Source organism: Mauremys reevesii, linkage group 7 (genome assembly GCF_016161935.1).
Source record: "Mauremys reevesii isolate NIE-2019 linkage group 7, ASM1616193v1, whole genome shotgun sequence".
Lineage (NCBI taxonomy): Eukaryota > Metazoa > Chordata > Testudines > Geoemydidae > Mauremys > Mauremys reevesii.
The window spans coordinates 55,877,086-55,893,416 of NC_052629.1; the positions used below are offsets into that span (position 1 = coordinate 55,877,086).

At 40.6% G+C, this 16,331-nt stretch overlaps 1 protein-coding gene across 4 annotated transcripts in view; it reads right to left on the reverse strand.

The window, feature by feature from the left end:
* The window catches only part of SH2D4B (SH2 domain containing 4B), a 118,072-nt gene that overhangs the window by 10,619 nt on the left and 91,122 nt on the right, over nt 1–16,331 (reverse strand). Inside the window, exon 8 of one of the 4 annotated variants that reach the window (XM_039481838.1) lies at nt 8,051–8,092. The exons of the other annotated variants lie outside the window; for them this stretch is intronic. The gene's annotated coding sequence lies outside the window, so the exon portion shown is untranslated. Of the gene's footprint in view, nt 1–8,050; nt 8,093–16,331 lie in introns of those variants that run through there. 4 annotated transcript variants of the gene reach the window in all.

Consider the following 16,331-nt stretch of genomic DNA (forward strand, 5'->3'; position numbering starts at 1 on the left):
ATTCTCTTTTTTCCTAAAGACGGTGTAATAAATTATCAGCCAGCTACATTCTTCGCTTTCCCTCTCCTGATACTGTTAATGGCTCCTGGGAACATCATCTCTTTTTTTCCCTCTCCCCAATTTTATTTTATTTTTCTACAGTTCAGTTCTTCAGCGGGTGGTAATTAAAGCAATGAAAATTTCCCTCCACCCTTTCAAAATGTTATACTATTCTCATGGCAACAAGAAAAAGAGTGGCACCACTTGCTCTTGAGACGGCTGTTGAGAAATAAACAACATCTGTGAAAACCCTATATGAACATTTAAAATTCTTGCAACTAAAGTCAAGAAACTTTGGTTTCCCAAGGCTCTGGTAAGAGGTGTAGAATCACCAATGCTTTTATTTGTGCTGATTACAATATTAATTTGAAATATTATCTGGAAAAGAAAGCTCTAATGCTTTGAAAATTATTTTCTCTCTCCCTCTCTCTCTCTAATTACTGTTAATCTCTTTAAAAAAATAGGACCAGATCCTCAACAGCACAGCTCCATTGACAGCAAACTACTGCAAAGCTATGCTGATTTTGTGCCAGGGGTGGATGTAGCCTCTACTATCAAAATCAGTAATAATTTCAAATAAGATCAGCTTTTCCAATTAGATCATTTAAAATAACGACATTACTATTAAACTCAGGACTCGTTCATTCATTTTAACTGTTCAGGATATCGGCTCCTCACCAAACTGAGTCTAGAGCAAACTCACTTAGTCACCTCCATACATCTGCCACCTGCTATGTCAATTATGACAATAAGTGCCAGTGAATATATACTGCTGCTGTCTGATGTGGTTCAGGCTGCATCAGAACCATTGGCCATGACCTTCAATCCTCACTCCATCAGGAGTCCTACTAAAGGTTATTAATGTGTGTGTTGCTGAGAAAGGACTGCATGATTTTATGTAATAGTTCCGGAATATGTAAAAACCCTCTGAAGTGCAATATAGACAAATGGCTTGATTTTCACCCCCCAAGGTCAACTTGTTCATATACAATTTTACACACATATACATGCACCCATAATTTATAGGTGCAAATATCTGCATGGGCACTTTATACATTCTAGCACCTGAGTGCACAGAAGAGTTAAATATTTCTGTGTACCTGTCTATGGATGTAGGCTGAAAATTTGGATTGAAAACTCTAGTTATTTCTAATGGTAGAAAAGCTAGTGATACATCATCATTTGATCCATTACTGATTAAGGATTGGCTTTTATAATGCAGTGGTTTATGTTGATGTGATACTTCCAGTAATTTACAGATGACAGAAGTATCTTAAAGATTTTCATTGTAATTTTGTCATTTTGAATGTTGCACGTCATTTGAAAAGAGAATTGTAATAGTTAGCGTACAATGGAATCCTGTAACAACAGAAGGGCCCATTACATATTTAGTGGGTACGGCTCAAAATCTTGACACAGCCACTGAGTTTATAATGGCTCCCACTTGATGGTAATGAGAGGAATTCTTTGAAATACTATGGAGTAGGATTCCAATTGCATGCTGGGGGTTTTCCTTCCTTTTTTGGACAATTGTTTAAAATAGAGCATATGTAATACATAAAGACATGTTAATATAATAGTATAAAAGGTATTAATTTAAACTAGAAAAGCCTAGAAATTTAAGCGGTAAAGCAAGAGGATAAAGCAGTAAAGCAAGACTGGATGGTCTAAAACAACTGTTCTATCTTTAACTCTATGACTTCATCATCAAGTTGACTACATTGCTGTGAGCTGCAAATAGCGTGCATCTAATACACCACATGAACCACAATATAGGCACAATGGCAACACATAAAAGACAGAGTGAGACTTATGAATATATTGGCTGTCGTGTATTTGTAAACCTCAGAGTTATTGTAATTTTTTTTAATGTATAGCAAGAATTTAACTGGAATTAGAGGCACACTATTGCAAGGAGTTCACAAGCATTATTTTGCTTTTCAATGGTATAATTTACAAGGAAATATTAGACAGACTTGTGTGAGATCAGGCTGAACACAGCCAAAAAGTATTCAGGTGCATTCCTCAGAATAAAACTTACTTGCTTTGCTGATGTTTGCCACCCCTTTTCATTAGCTTTTCCACAAAGCTGTATTTGCTGAGAGTAAAAGTAAAAGTATCATGAATACTAGCATGAATAAATATTATTGAGAATATCCATGCTGGAAGTGCTCTCGTGGCCATTATGAAAAGCTTTCTATTACTTGCACAATTGATTGGTTGAACAATTATGAATGTTCACAGATAATGAACAGAAAAGAGACTTTGCATAGAATCATAGAACTGGAAGGGACCTCGAGAGGTCATCTATTCCAGGCCCCTGCACTCAAGGCAGGACTAAGTATTATCTAGACCATCCCTGACAGGTGTTTGTCCAACCTGATCTTAAAAATCCCCAATGATGGAGATTCCAGAACCTCCCTAAGCAATTTCTTCCAGTGCTTAACCACTCTGACAGTTAGGAAGTTTTTCCTAATGTCCAACCTAAACTCCCCTTGCTGCAATTTAAGCCCATTGTCTTTCCCTCCTCATTGAGTAACGAGCCTACTCTGTCCTTGGTCTTCCTCTTGCTTCTAATGTATTTGCAAAATCCTTTCTTGTTTCCTTTTATGTCCCTAGCTAGTTTGATCTTGTTTTGTGCCTTGGCTTTTCTAGTTTTGTCCTGTTTATAAAACTTAGACCATTTAACTAGGGCCAATAACTTGTGATGTGTGTAACCAATCAAACTTAGGGGCTAGATCCAAAACATGCAGAAATAAACAAGAGTCTTTCCTTGGACATAGGATCAGAACCTGGACAAATAAAATAATACTCCAGTCTAGCAACCATTATGTGAACAATTCACAGGCTAAAATGTGTTTATACAAATTATCCTGTGAATAATTGTGAATAATAGTAACACATGTACAGATCTTCAAATTTCTCATCATAATTCCAAAACAGTGTAAAGGACATATTTGTCAAATTAGCCCCCGTGAATAGGTTCTCCCAGCTCAAATTTCTAGTTTATTGAAAAATAGTGATAGGAGCAGCTCAGGTGTTTGCCTGATTCAGTTTGCTAAGCACCTAATGTCAATCCATACCTTTTGGAGGTTGGACAACTGAGCTGGATATTGTTTACCACAAGAACCTCAGAAGAGATTGGGAAATAATCAGGCAACTAAACTATATAATGATTAATACATGTTTTCAAACCTTTCCAAACCAGTAAAAGGGTTCTTATGGGGTTTCGTTTGTGTTTGGAACAAAGGTTTCCATCACTTCTTATTTTATCAGAACTGACACAACTTTAATTTAAAGGGCTATAAAAACCTAAAAACAAATGTAATGAACAGACATTCAAACATCCCTCATGAAGTCCTGAATTGAGAAGAAAGAGGAAGTTAGCTAATAGACAATTCTAGCAAGATCTTTTTATTATTATATATTATTTTACCAAATTGATGGTTGGATTACCCAGGAGAATAAACATAGGTAGAAGCAAGTATTTATGAAACAATTCAGGAGGAGAGTATGCAAAAATTCTGGGGAAGGATTAAGTCAGATACTGTAGCCAATAGTGTTTTAAATGGGAATATAAGGGTTAATTAGTTCTATTATTTTGGGGGAGAAGGAGAAAAACAGTAATGTACATAAAATATAAGTTTGAATGGGACAGATGCTTGAAGAACAAAACGGTCTCCTCGCTCCTGTAGTCTTATGTTCCTATTCAATGAAAAAAATGAAAAGTTTGTTAGTAAAATTATTGTACATGAATTTCAGATGATTTTCAATGCCCCTGAGGTCAAAGATTCTCTCTCATTGCTTTATTGTTATTGTGAAGGTGTTTGTGTTTAACACATTATATGATCATGATTTCACAATGAAAGACTCGCTTCAATGGTAGATCATCAGAACATTGTCTTGATCCAATTTTTGAACATTGTGACTGAAAGTTGATATTTAGCTAAAGATCAGTGTTTTCACATAACTCTAATTCCAAAGAAACACAGCATCAAACATATTTTACCAATATCTATAATAAGGCTGGGACTTGCAAAAGCAATTTAAGTAGCCAAATCCCCTTTACTTTTCTTTCATTACATTCAATATAAAATATACTTTATCTGAATCTAGGCCTCAATTTAGCCAGGCTTTTAAGCAGATTGTTTAGTTCTCACCGATATCTGTGTGCAATTAAAATGGAACATGTGGTCAAGTGCTTTGCTGAATCAAGGGCCTAATTTCAAAGTATAAATCACATGCCATGAAATTAATGGTCTTAATAAACAAAAGCTTGTCACTCTGATTTAAAAAGGACTCAAAAATGCAGCTCTTCTTTGAATTTGAGAGAAAACTGGAACTTTCAGTGTTGTTAAAAAAACTAAATTATTGTTATGAACAGGGTTGCCAGGCATCCGATTTTCAACTGGAACACCTGGTCGAAAAGGGACCTGACCGGGCCGTTAAAAGTCCAGTTGGCCACCTGCAGCAGGGCAGGCAGGGTACCTGCCCAACTCCACGCAGCTCCCGGGAAGTGGTTGGCATGTCTTTCCGGCTCCTAGGTTGAGGAATGGCCAGGGGGGACTCATGCACTGACCCTGCCCTGAGTGCCAGCTCCACAGCTCCCATTGGCCAGGAACCTCGGCCAATGGGAGCTGCCGGGGCAGCACATGCAGGCAGGGGCAGTGCGCAGAGCCACCTGGCTGTGCCTCCACCTAGGAGCCAGAGGGAGATTTTGCCACCTCTGGGAGCTGCCTGAGGTAAGCCCGCACCTCTCACCCCCTGTCCCAGCCCAGAGCCCCCTTCTGCACCTGAAACTCCCTCCCAGAGGCCACACCTCCTCCTACACCCCAACCCCCTGCCCCAGCCCAGAGCCCCCTCCTGCACCCCAACCCCCTCATCCCTAGCCTCAGCCAGAGCCCTCCATGCCTGCACCCCAACCCCCTGCCCCAGCCTGGAGCCCCCTCTCACACCCTGAACCCTTTATTTCTGGCCCATCCCGGAGCCTGCACCCATATCCCAGAGCCCATGCCCCCTCCCACACCCCAATCCCAGCCTGAAGCCTCCTCCCACACTCCGAACCCCTTGGCACCAACTCCCAGCCTGAAGTCCCTTCCTGCACCCCAAACCTCTCATCTACAGCCCCATCCAAGAGCCTGCACTCCCAAACAGAGCTCTCCCCCCTCCTTGCAACACCCTGCCTCAGCCCAGTGAAAATGAGAGTGAGAGAAGGTGGGGGAGAGCGAGCGACAGAGGGAGGGGTGATGAAGTGAGCAGGGGCGGAGCCTCAGAGAAGGGTTAGGGCAGGGGCATGGCCTCAGGGAAAGGGCGGGGTGGGGGTGTTCAGTTTTTTGCAAATAGAAAGTTGTCAACCTTAGTTATGAACCATGTTTATCACAGAAGTGCCCGCAGGAGTCCATTGTGCCAGGCACTGTACAAACACACAGTGGTAGACACAGAACTTAACTTACTCGGGTTGGGAAAGTACCTGCTTTCCCATGTATTCAAATGGTAGCTGCATGTTCTAAGGCCCATACTACACCCTCTGACTGGTAGAAAGCACCAATAAGATGGCAACTTCCATTGAGAAACCATTCGATGTTCAGGAGGTAGATATACACTGACAAATATTAAAAAAAAAAAAGTTCTGAAAATCTATTTTCCAAGCTACACATACTTTGGGCTACCCAAGGCAAATGAAGCCACTGGGGACTTGGCTGGAAGATAACAATAGCTCTGTCTCTGCCATTGCAAAGTGGAAGCAATACAGAATGAAAAGCAAAGCAAAAGTAAATCAAAGACAGGTGGTAATGGAAACAAAACTGCTGCAGCAATTAACCATCAGTGGCTGAACTCACATAGGACTAGATTTTCCACAGATCTCTGCATGCCTAATCAGGCACCAAAATAAGTGGGAAGATTTTCAAAAATGCTCAGTACCCAGCATGCTGAGCTCTTTTCAAAATCTGGCCATAAGTGTAAAAATGGAAGCTATGGGCAGCTGAGTTCCTTTGAAAAATCTGGTCCCCTCAGGTTGAGACTGCTGACCCCTTGAAAGCCTAGTCCCAAGGCCAGCTTTAGGCCGATTTGCCCGATTCCCCGGAATCGGGCCCCACGCCTGAGGCGCCTTTTTAATTTTTTTTACTCACCCCGGTGGCAGTCAGCTCCGCCGGGGTCTTCAGTGGCCCCGCTCTCCCGGCCGGAGCTCCAGCTGGAGCACAGCAGCCCCATGGCCCTGCTCTCCCGGCCAGAGCGTGGCAGCCCCGCGGACCCGCAACCCCGGCCAGAGCTTCGGCCGCAGCACGGCAGCCCTGTGGCCCCGCTCTTCCCGCTGGCAACCCAAAGTGCTGCCGAAGACTGGGAGCACCCCCCGGTGAGTACAAGCCCTGCCCCCCCCCCGAGGAATCAGGCCTGCACTTGCTAAAGCCGGCTCTGCCTAGTCCTGGGTGCTTTTGAAAATCTGTCCCAGAGTCACTAATAAGTAGCAGTGCCAGAGACTCTCCCATTGCTGGAACAAAGGAAGAACTTGTAGTTGGTAATAGGCTGCCAAAAGGAGTTACTGAAATGGAAATGGCACAGAGTCAAAACTCCCAGTTGTACTAAACAGTAATAAGAGAAACAAGTTTGGACATAGGTATCACTGGTGTACACCTATGGGAATAGCATGTGTCTATAGAACAATGACCCTTTCATATTCTGCCACTCTTGTCTGAATATGCAATGCTCATTAACAACAATTTTTCAGTTTACAGAGTTCATTTCGGGCAGCATTAGTACTGCCAAGTGGACTTACCCTAGCCAAACAGCCCCCTTGAGAACTCTCTCCTGCTCCAGTTCCATTACCCACTACTGCTGTCTTGTCTGCCAAAGATCAGCATCAAGGGAAGAAGGGGAGCAGGTGTGGTGGAGCAAAGCTTCATTTGTGCCCCATTCCAGGCTGAAGAAAGATAGAGCTGCCACCCTGTAAACTAGCCACCTGAAATTTTAACTTAAACCTTGGCTGGACAGCACAGAATCAGGGTTTCATTATCAGCTCCCTGGCAGTCCTCCCTCTGCACTGCACCTGGGCTCTGTACATCACTGTATGGAGAACTAAGCCCCAGAGGAACGGTTTATGTCCAACAGTAAGTATCCCCCAGGCCAAGGTGGTACAGCAACGGAAGCTTACATGGTGCATAGACCCTGTACTGGGCCTTTCTAGAGGGGAAAATATCACCCAAGATAAGCAAAAGGTATACAAATAGTATAAACCTGATTCTTATTTACGCTAGGGTTCCTTTAGACCATTCAGGCAGTGTGAAGGGACTTTATTGTGAGAGAGAATCAGGCTCTGAAAAGACGTTTTATTCTGAATGCCCAAAGACTGAAATTCCTTAAAAATTGTCCAAATCCCATTAAAATTCATTGGGCACCTAACTCCCTTAGGCATCTTTGGAAATCCCAGCCTAAATGAGTACTGCAGCTAAATAATATATTTTCTATCAGGTTTAATGAGAATTAGGTGTGCTATGCCCCATATTGCTAGCATGGCACATAGTTAATTCCCTAGGCACACTACTGGAAACATACCTCTTAACTGTCTCTTCAAAGTTCATTCTTTACCTCGACTACCAAATACTGTAAACCTCTTTATATTCACTGTCAAAATATTTAGACTGTATTCACTAACAAGCAGTGCAGCACATAAAGGCACTTGCATTACTTGTCTCAACACACTGCTGATATAATGGAGCTATACATTTGTCTGTTAAGGTCATCTCAAAGTATACTGCAGGTTCCCCCCACTACCTCCCCCTTCAGTTCGGCGTACAGACAGCATTATGCCACGACAGAAGGAAAGATCTTTAACTATTTCTACTTTATTACTCATTGCCTAAAACTGAAATACAGGCAGCACAGACAAGATCTTTTGCTTTTTATGTCTCTTGATTTATCCCACATACATATTTCTCAAGTCTTCCACTGGTGATGGGCCTCTTTGGTCTGAAATTTCTTCATTATGTCTTTGCTATTTCTCATTCATTTTTGTGTCTTTTCTCTTCTTATCTCAACAGCTTCTCAAAACTAGTTCCTTAAAGTAATTATTAAAGGAATTGTTAGCCTTCCCATTTTCAGTAATTTCTCAAATATTTCAGAAGTCACCCAGATTTAGTATTGCATGCCCATTCCTTTTATTTACAATCAGAGACATTACCAATGCTAAGCACACAAGAATGCATGTTTGAATATTGGGCTGGTCAAATGATTCGTAGAAAATAATGTACCCAATGAACTTTGGCCTTTTTTAGGTCTGTGGATCATTCAAGAACCAATCCCAATTTGTAAATAAATTAGTAAATAAGTAAATACGTAATTTAGTAAATTAGTAAATAAGTAAATATTCACTGAATAGTTTATGAACACAGATTCCAGCTTATGAGATGTTTGCAAACTGTATGTTTGCTATTTGAGGTGTGTGATTGGTCATCTATGATACATGGTTAGTTTGTTTTTTCTGCCCTCTGGGATGACTGAAACTTTATAAATGGGAGTAAAACAAATGATGAACAGTGAATACTCTTGTTTATGCATGCATACTCTTGATCCCATGCAAATATGGGCATCTGTATGAATAACCACCATTTGCAAAAATTTATGCAGATAGAAACACATTCACAGCCATGGCTACAAACGGCATTAGAAAAAGGAACAAACGTGCTTTGAAAAAAACAGCTGTTCCATAGTCCAATAAAGAGGCTGCAAACACTATTTTTTCAGGATCTGAACAGTTCTCAATGTATACATAAAGAGTGGATTTTTGTTTGTATTATGTGTGGACAAGGTATTCAAGTTATGGAATAACTGCATATCTAACAGCATGTGATATATACATAAACTAGATAGTAAATCCTTACTGTGTCTCCTGTGGCACTGAAATATGCATAAGGGATAAAGAATGCAACTATGAATAAAACATTAGATCTGGATCGTCAGGTGGTGTAAATCAGCATAGCCCAACTGAAATCAGCTGTGCTACACTAACTGAGGATCTGGTCCTTAATCTTTTTCCTCCATGGGCTTCATTAAAATGTAGCTAAAAATGACACAGAATTGTAGTTAGGAGGTGAGGGAAAGAAAAATGAGTATCAGAATAACAACAATTAGTAATCACTGTGCTCCAATACTCAGTCAGAGAGTTCCCTTTATGCCAGCCCAGATCCCTGACCACCAATCAACATGGGTAAAGTCAACTTTCATTGTCTCTTCAACAGCAAAGTCTAGCAATTTGTTCCTTCCACAGCTACCTTCCTGTGTTGATGTCTTCATGTATTATCTTCAGTAGACATCTGTGGGACATGACTGAATTTGTTTCTTCTGTTCTTCTCCTTGGGAAATGTATAGTGTCTCTCTAATGTAGCTTTAGGAGCAGTCATAGTAACACCTCTTTAACATGGAAACAGGACAGGAGCTGCTTGTGACAGGAAAAAAGCATGGGCCTCCAACACTTAAGTCATTACTGGGAGTGAGGAGTGACAATGGGGTGCAAAAATATTAATTTGCCTCCAAGTTTTGAGACATTTCTGATGTTTAAATAGTAAAATGTAATAAATAAAGGTTGAAAATGTGTTAACACATAAGGGGTCCAATCTTCAGAAGGGCTGAGTACCCATCCTTCCCGGTGCCTTCAACAGGAGTTTGGGATGGTCAGCACATCTACAAACCAGATGCTAAATGACACCCCAATGAATGTCCACTATTTTGCAACCTGAGATGGATAAGAACACACCAGAGGATAAATACAAATATTTGAAGAATCAGGAAGCTTTTCTAAGGATCAATCCTGGTCCACTAATTGGAAAGAAATATACCAGTTCTTGCATAGTGATTTTTGGATACTCCTTTCAGTCTGAAAATGGTCTTTCAAGTAAGAGTTTAGTGGCCAAACCTTGCCCATTTCTTTTTAAGTTTAGTGGTCAGTATCCTCAGTCCATTCTTCAAACTAAATCCTTTGTGTCCTTTACTGTGGGTTTTGCAGTCATCTCAGGAAAAGGGAAAAGATATTCTATCTTGTGAATGTCACTCCCAAGCTCTTTCTCTTAATCATCTCACTTATATCAATTTCTGAACTTATTATCTTGCATTTAAGTCCTCCTAATTTTGCTATTTTGGAAACTAGAGAGAAAAGCTGTCCGTATGTAAATGAAGTCTAAATTGAAGAGAAAGAGGAGAAATCTGATCTCTCTGAGAGAAGCAAGAATGAGAAAGCAAAATCCCTCCTGGGAATTGTTTACTTTCTCATAACTCCAGCCATCATAAATCCTTTTCAGTCCTCCTGCATATGTTAGGCATGGCATGTTCTGTGAGAAATCTCTTGGCAGGCTGAGTTTTCACTGAACCAATTTCAAAAAGCTTTTTTTTCCCCTCTCTGGTTTTGTATAAAAAGGTTCAGTAGGGCTCAGAATTAGTTAGACTTAATCTGTATGTAGCCCTCTCTACTAGCCCCTCAGCACTGCATCTCCTAATGCTTGGCAGAGGGGAATGCCTCTGAGTCCAAAAACAACAATGTACAGAGCAGCTCTAGGGCAGGCTAGTGTTGAGACCACTGAATCTGCAGATATGGGGCTCCAGTGGACCTGACAACAAATAGCACAAGGAGCCATGACTGCTAGACCAATCCCTAGGCTGAGATAGATGCTGAAGGCTTATGGAGAGAGACTGTTCTACAGCCACTCCCCACAGTCCCCTAGTCAAAGGGATACATTTTCTCCTTCACCTGTTGGGCATATCATTCACATAGGCTCTCGATCCAGCAAAGTTAAGCACATGCTTAACTTTAAGCATGTGAAGTCCTATTGATTTAAAATTAAGCATCTGCTTAAGTGCTTTGCAAGATTGGAACCATAGAACACAATGTTCAAAGTCTGAGGGGGTTCAGATAAACTGTTTCTGCTCTTCATACATCTACATTAGATAAAGTAGACAAACAGTTATTGCTCCGTCAAATACAGGTTCTGTAAGAGCATAGCATGGTGAACAGTCTGTGCATGACAGATTAATGCTACAACAGTAAATACTGAGGACTTATATTGTAGGATAAAAGATCTGTTAAGCACAGACAAACTAAGACACCAAAATCATAAAGGTCTCTTACATTTTATCTGTGAGCCACCTCTTTCCACCTTGAGTAAGAAAAGTGTCCCACAATGAGAGCTACCAACCACGGTGAAGATCACATTTAAAAATAAAAGTCAGATCAGGTTGGGATTCAGAATTAGAATTTATGGAAGGTACAGTCTCTGTCTAACCCATTAGGGTTCTCTGAAAATCTGAGAAGAAAAAATATTACTGTTATTTTAAAACCTATTTAGGCATCCAAGTGTAAACACAGAAAATTTAGAACACTTATTCTTCAATTAGGTGAATTCTTTTTTTGTATCTAATCTACCATTAATGTAAAGGTGTTTTCACTTTTTGAAATGATTAATGATTCTACACTTCCCACTGGAGAGATTTTGCATATATGAAGCCTTATTTTCAAAGGACTTTTTTCACTGCCCCAAACTGGGACAAAGAGTCAATCTCCAAATTTTTCATGAATTGATAATCCCCAAAATTTTTGGATTGGGTCAATTGAAACGTTTTGTTTCAGTCATTTCAGTAGTTTTAATAATGTTCATAGTTTCCATTTTGACATTTTAATCCTCATTTAGTATAAATTAACTAAAATTACTAAATGAATGTCAGTTTGATCCAGAAAATAAAACTTTTCAAACATTTCAAAATGGCAAAATATGAGTCTTTAACCATTTTAAAATCTGGTGTTGTTCAAACACTTTTTGATTTGGGAGCTTAGTCAAAATTGACCCTCTCCTGTGAAGTTTTAGTTTGGATTAAACAGCATTTTCCAATAAAATATTTCATTGGAAAACTCTTGATCACCTCGAATAATCAGCCAACAGGGAACAAAAACACATCATGGAACCTGTTAGTCCAGTTAAAATTAGCCAACATAGGTCATATTTTAAATAACTAGTATCTGCAATAAACTGCAATCAGAATTATTCACAGAAATCATTCAGGAAATAAATCTAAATAGGGTAAAATTATCTCCATGGAGAAGGCTAGCACAAGGCCCATGCATCAAAGTCCCCCTTAAGAACTTAAAATTGTACCCACAATGATGAACTTTACAAAATTATCTCGTCATGGATAATTCACAGTAGAAAAAATAGGGAATCTTGTCAAACTATTCATTATGAATTATTCGCTCAGTTCTGTCAATTAATGCTTATTCTAGTGATGAATTTTTGGTTTGTTCTTATTTTATTATTATTTATTATTATTCATTATTATTATTGCATAGCATTATCCAATAGGAAATCAACTAAGATCACTAAACAGCCATCAGATGCTGGCAACTTTTGATCTTAGATTAAAAGGGGAAAAAACAATAATAAAAATACATAGGACCAGATTCTCAACTAGTGCAACTTTGCATAGTTTTGTATATATACTAATGGGGTGATGCTGATTTACACCAGTTAAGGATCTGGCCTCTAGTAGTCACTTAATGCTCTTCCTCTTCAAAGCATTTTGCAAATATTGACTAGTAATTTGTATTCTATATTTTTTGATAATATAAACACATCAGGAGTTTATAGATCAGTGCATAAAATACAATAATCCTCCTGACAGTCCTATGAAGTATTATAACCCTCATTTTACAAGGTTCTGCAGAGAGACCCACACCATTTAGCAGTGACATGGGCTAAATCTTGCTTGCCTTATTCAAGCAAGTACTGTAATTTACCCCAATGGGACTGTGCGTGATTGTAAAGTAAGCAGGAATAGTGAAATAGCAAGTGTCAAAGCTGGGTTTCTGATTTATGAGTTCCTGGTTCTTAGTCCTCAGTTTAAATCACACCTCTCTATATCATAAGTAGATTGGTGTGAATGTCTGATATTTTGGTTCTCCATCCAATCTGAAAAACAATAACAATCATTTTGGATCGGTGTCAAATGATTTTTTTCTAATTTTTTGGTGACCCAAAATGTTAAAAGAAAAAATCTTTTGGGGTTGAACAAAACATTTAATGTGATCCAAAACAAAACATGTAATTTCATTTTTGATGTTTTAGATATATTTTAAAGCGAATTTTGAAACCAACAGTAATTTTGAATAAAAATGGAAATGTTTCTTTTTGAAAACATCAAAACAAAACATTTAGATTTTTCCGATTTTTTTCCCCAAACAAAACCATTTTGCAAACTCTACACAAATTAATAAAATGTTTCAGATGACCCAAATCTGCATTTTTCAGTGAAAAATAGTTTCATTTGAAAATTCTGGCCTAGCTCTAATTGTAAGCTGTGTCTGAAGGATAGGGGACTCTGTTTTATTGTGTGTTTATTTCACTCCCAGTATGGTGCACTCCCAAACCTGACTGAAGCCACTAGGCGTAATTAGGATTTTTAAAGCGTAAAAAAAACATTTAACGCCAAAACCGTCCACACTAGAGGCACTTTAATATAGATTTTTTTGGCTCTTTTAAACGGTTAATTCCTCCTCTCTAAATTAAGGAGTAAACACTCCTAACACTAGTATCGGTATCGGATTAGGGGATTAGGGTAGTGTGGATTAGATGCTGGCTAGGAGCTCGGAGCAGTGAGCCACAGTGCACCCCTGGACCTGACTGACTGCACGGATGGTGTGGTCAGGAGCAAAAAAAAGGGAAAAACTTTTTTGAAGCTTCCTTTTTTTGCCCAGCGCGTGATCAGCACGTGTGGCAGGTGGCGCAAAAAAAAAAAAAAAAAAAAAAAAAAAAAAACCAGAGCTCCCGCATGGATGCAAGGAGGCAGGCGGCCGTTATATCAGAAATATCCAGCAAAAGATGAAATCAGAAATCCTTTTTAAAAATCAGAGACAAAAAAAAAACAGCAGGGACTCAGCAGGCATCAGCGAGAAGCAGCGTCAGCAAAAAATCAAAATGGATGCTGGATGACTGGGGACTGAAGCTATCTGGAGGACTTCAGCTCAGCCTCCCTTGCATTTGCATGAAAAGTATTTGCATTCTTGGCTCAGCTAGGGTGTCACTTAGGGTCAAACACACAGTCAGCTGTCTGGCACCCCCACCCACCCACCCCACCCACCCCCCACCCCCCCCAAAACCTCCTCTTCTTTTATTGTCACCCTATTCTTACTGAATGTAGGTAGATAGCGATGCAGCAGGCAGCAACACCAACATCCTTGCTCCCCATGGGGGCGCATGGGGCGAAATGATGAATGGAAAATCATCATCATCCATCCTCATCTCAGCTGATGGTACAAAGGACTGGTAACCGTCATCTCATCAAGCCTTTTGGCTTTCTTTTTTGGTGGATGGATGGTTGGCAATATGTGTCATAATAGCATCCTCCCATCAGGCATCATAGCATCAGCCCCCCAGCCCCCCCCCCTTCATGTGTAAAGAAAAGATTCAGTTGCCCCCTGGACTGCTTGTCTGGGCTGCTTCTCTCCTACACACACCTGTAATGTCCTGCTGTCTGGACTATCAGGCTGGAGGCTCATTTCACACTCATTCTCACTAACAAGTCAGTGTGTTATATCTGCATATTAATTCAATTCATCACAGGGAAGTGGGGACAAGTAGCCAAGAAAGAAAGGGGGAGAAACGGAAGAAACAGGTCAACAGGGTTGTTGTTACCCCACCCCTAGCATACATCATACAGATCATAATTTCTGCAGGCTCTGACACAGAGCAGCTGTGCTCTCTCTATCTATGATGGGGGGGTCTCTATGTACTACTTATATAGCAGGCACTGATGATTTTTTTTTTTAGAAAAAAAGAGGGATTGACTCAGGTCATCATTCCTTTTTTTTTTGCCCCTGCTGATCTGCCAGGGGCACTTTGACAGCAGGCTAATGGTACAAACGATGGGAAGGTGCAATATAGCTAGTAACCAATCTTGGCTTTGCGCCCCTGGCTGATCGGCAGGGGCACAGCAGCAAAAATGTACAAAGGGACTGTAGCCCATGATCATCTCAGTTCCAATTTATGGAAGGGTTTGGATGGTGCAATATGGCTAGTAACCATCTCTGCTGTCATGCAAAAAAGCAAGTCTGTGCTGCTGTGCCGCTGCTGTCGCGCGTGTGCATGTGGCATACTACACATGGTGAGAGAGTCACAAACAAAAAAACAGCTCCATGATTGCCATGCTATGGCATGCCCAGGCAATCCAGGGAAAAAAAGGCGAAATGCTTGTCTGCCGTTGCTTTTCCCAGACGAAGGAGGACTGAACGACGACATTTACAGAACCACCCGCGACAAATTATTTTTGCCCCATCAGGCACTGATCTCTCAACGAAAAGTCGGGGGGGGGGAGGGGGGGGGGGGGGGAAGATAGGGATAGCTATAGCCACCACAGTGCGCAACGAAATCGAATCGCAGCCACGGACCATGGGATGCACACCACGATTTAATGTGCTTAGTTATGGTCGCGCCCCACGATTTTTTTTATAAATTTTTTTAAACCGGTTTATGCAAATTCGGAATAATCCCATAGTGTAGACGTACCCTCTGACAATTGAGACCCGCTGGAACATATCAAGGGAGACTATTCCAGGTTGTGGAAGACACTCAAGGAAATCGAGGCTCAGGTGATCTTCAGTGGGATTCTTCCTTGTCAAAGGTGTGATAAGATTATGATGATCAACAGATAACTCAGTCATTGGTGCTATAAGAAGGGCTTTGGGATGTATGGCCACTGGGAGGCATTCATGGACAGAGGACTGGTCTCTTGGGATGGACTTCACCTGAGTAGGGAGGGAAATAGCCTTCTAGGATGGAGCCTGGCACAACTGATTAAGATAGCTTTAAACTAGGAATTTGCGGGAGATGGTTGGGAGATGTTCAGGTAATCTCCACGCCGGATTTTAACATTGAGAGGGAAGAAAACAAAGCAAGAAAGGATACAGACGTGAGGAGGATGGGCATAAGGAGGAAGGGTAGTGTAGATACCAGTCTAATAGGTGATACTGGCGGTAGAACATCTGGGCCTAATCAGGTAAAGAATGTGAGCAAAACCAAACAGCAAAAATTAAGATGTTTGTACACCAATGCGAGGAGCCTAGGTAACAAACTGGAGGAACTAGAGTTACTGGTGTAGGAAGTGAAACCAGATATTATAGGGATAACAGAAACATGGTGGAATAGTAGTCAGGACTGGAGTACAAGTATTGAAGGGTATGTGCTGTTTAGGAAAGACAGAAATAAAGGTGAAGGTGGTGGAGTAGCATTGTATATCAATGATGAGGTAGACTGTAAAGAAAT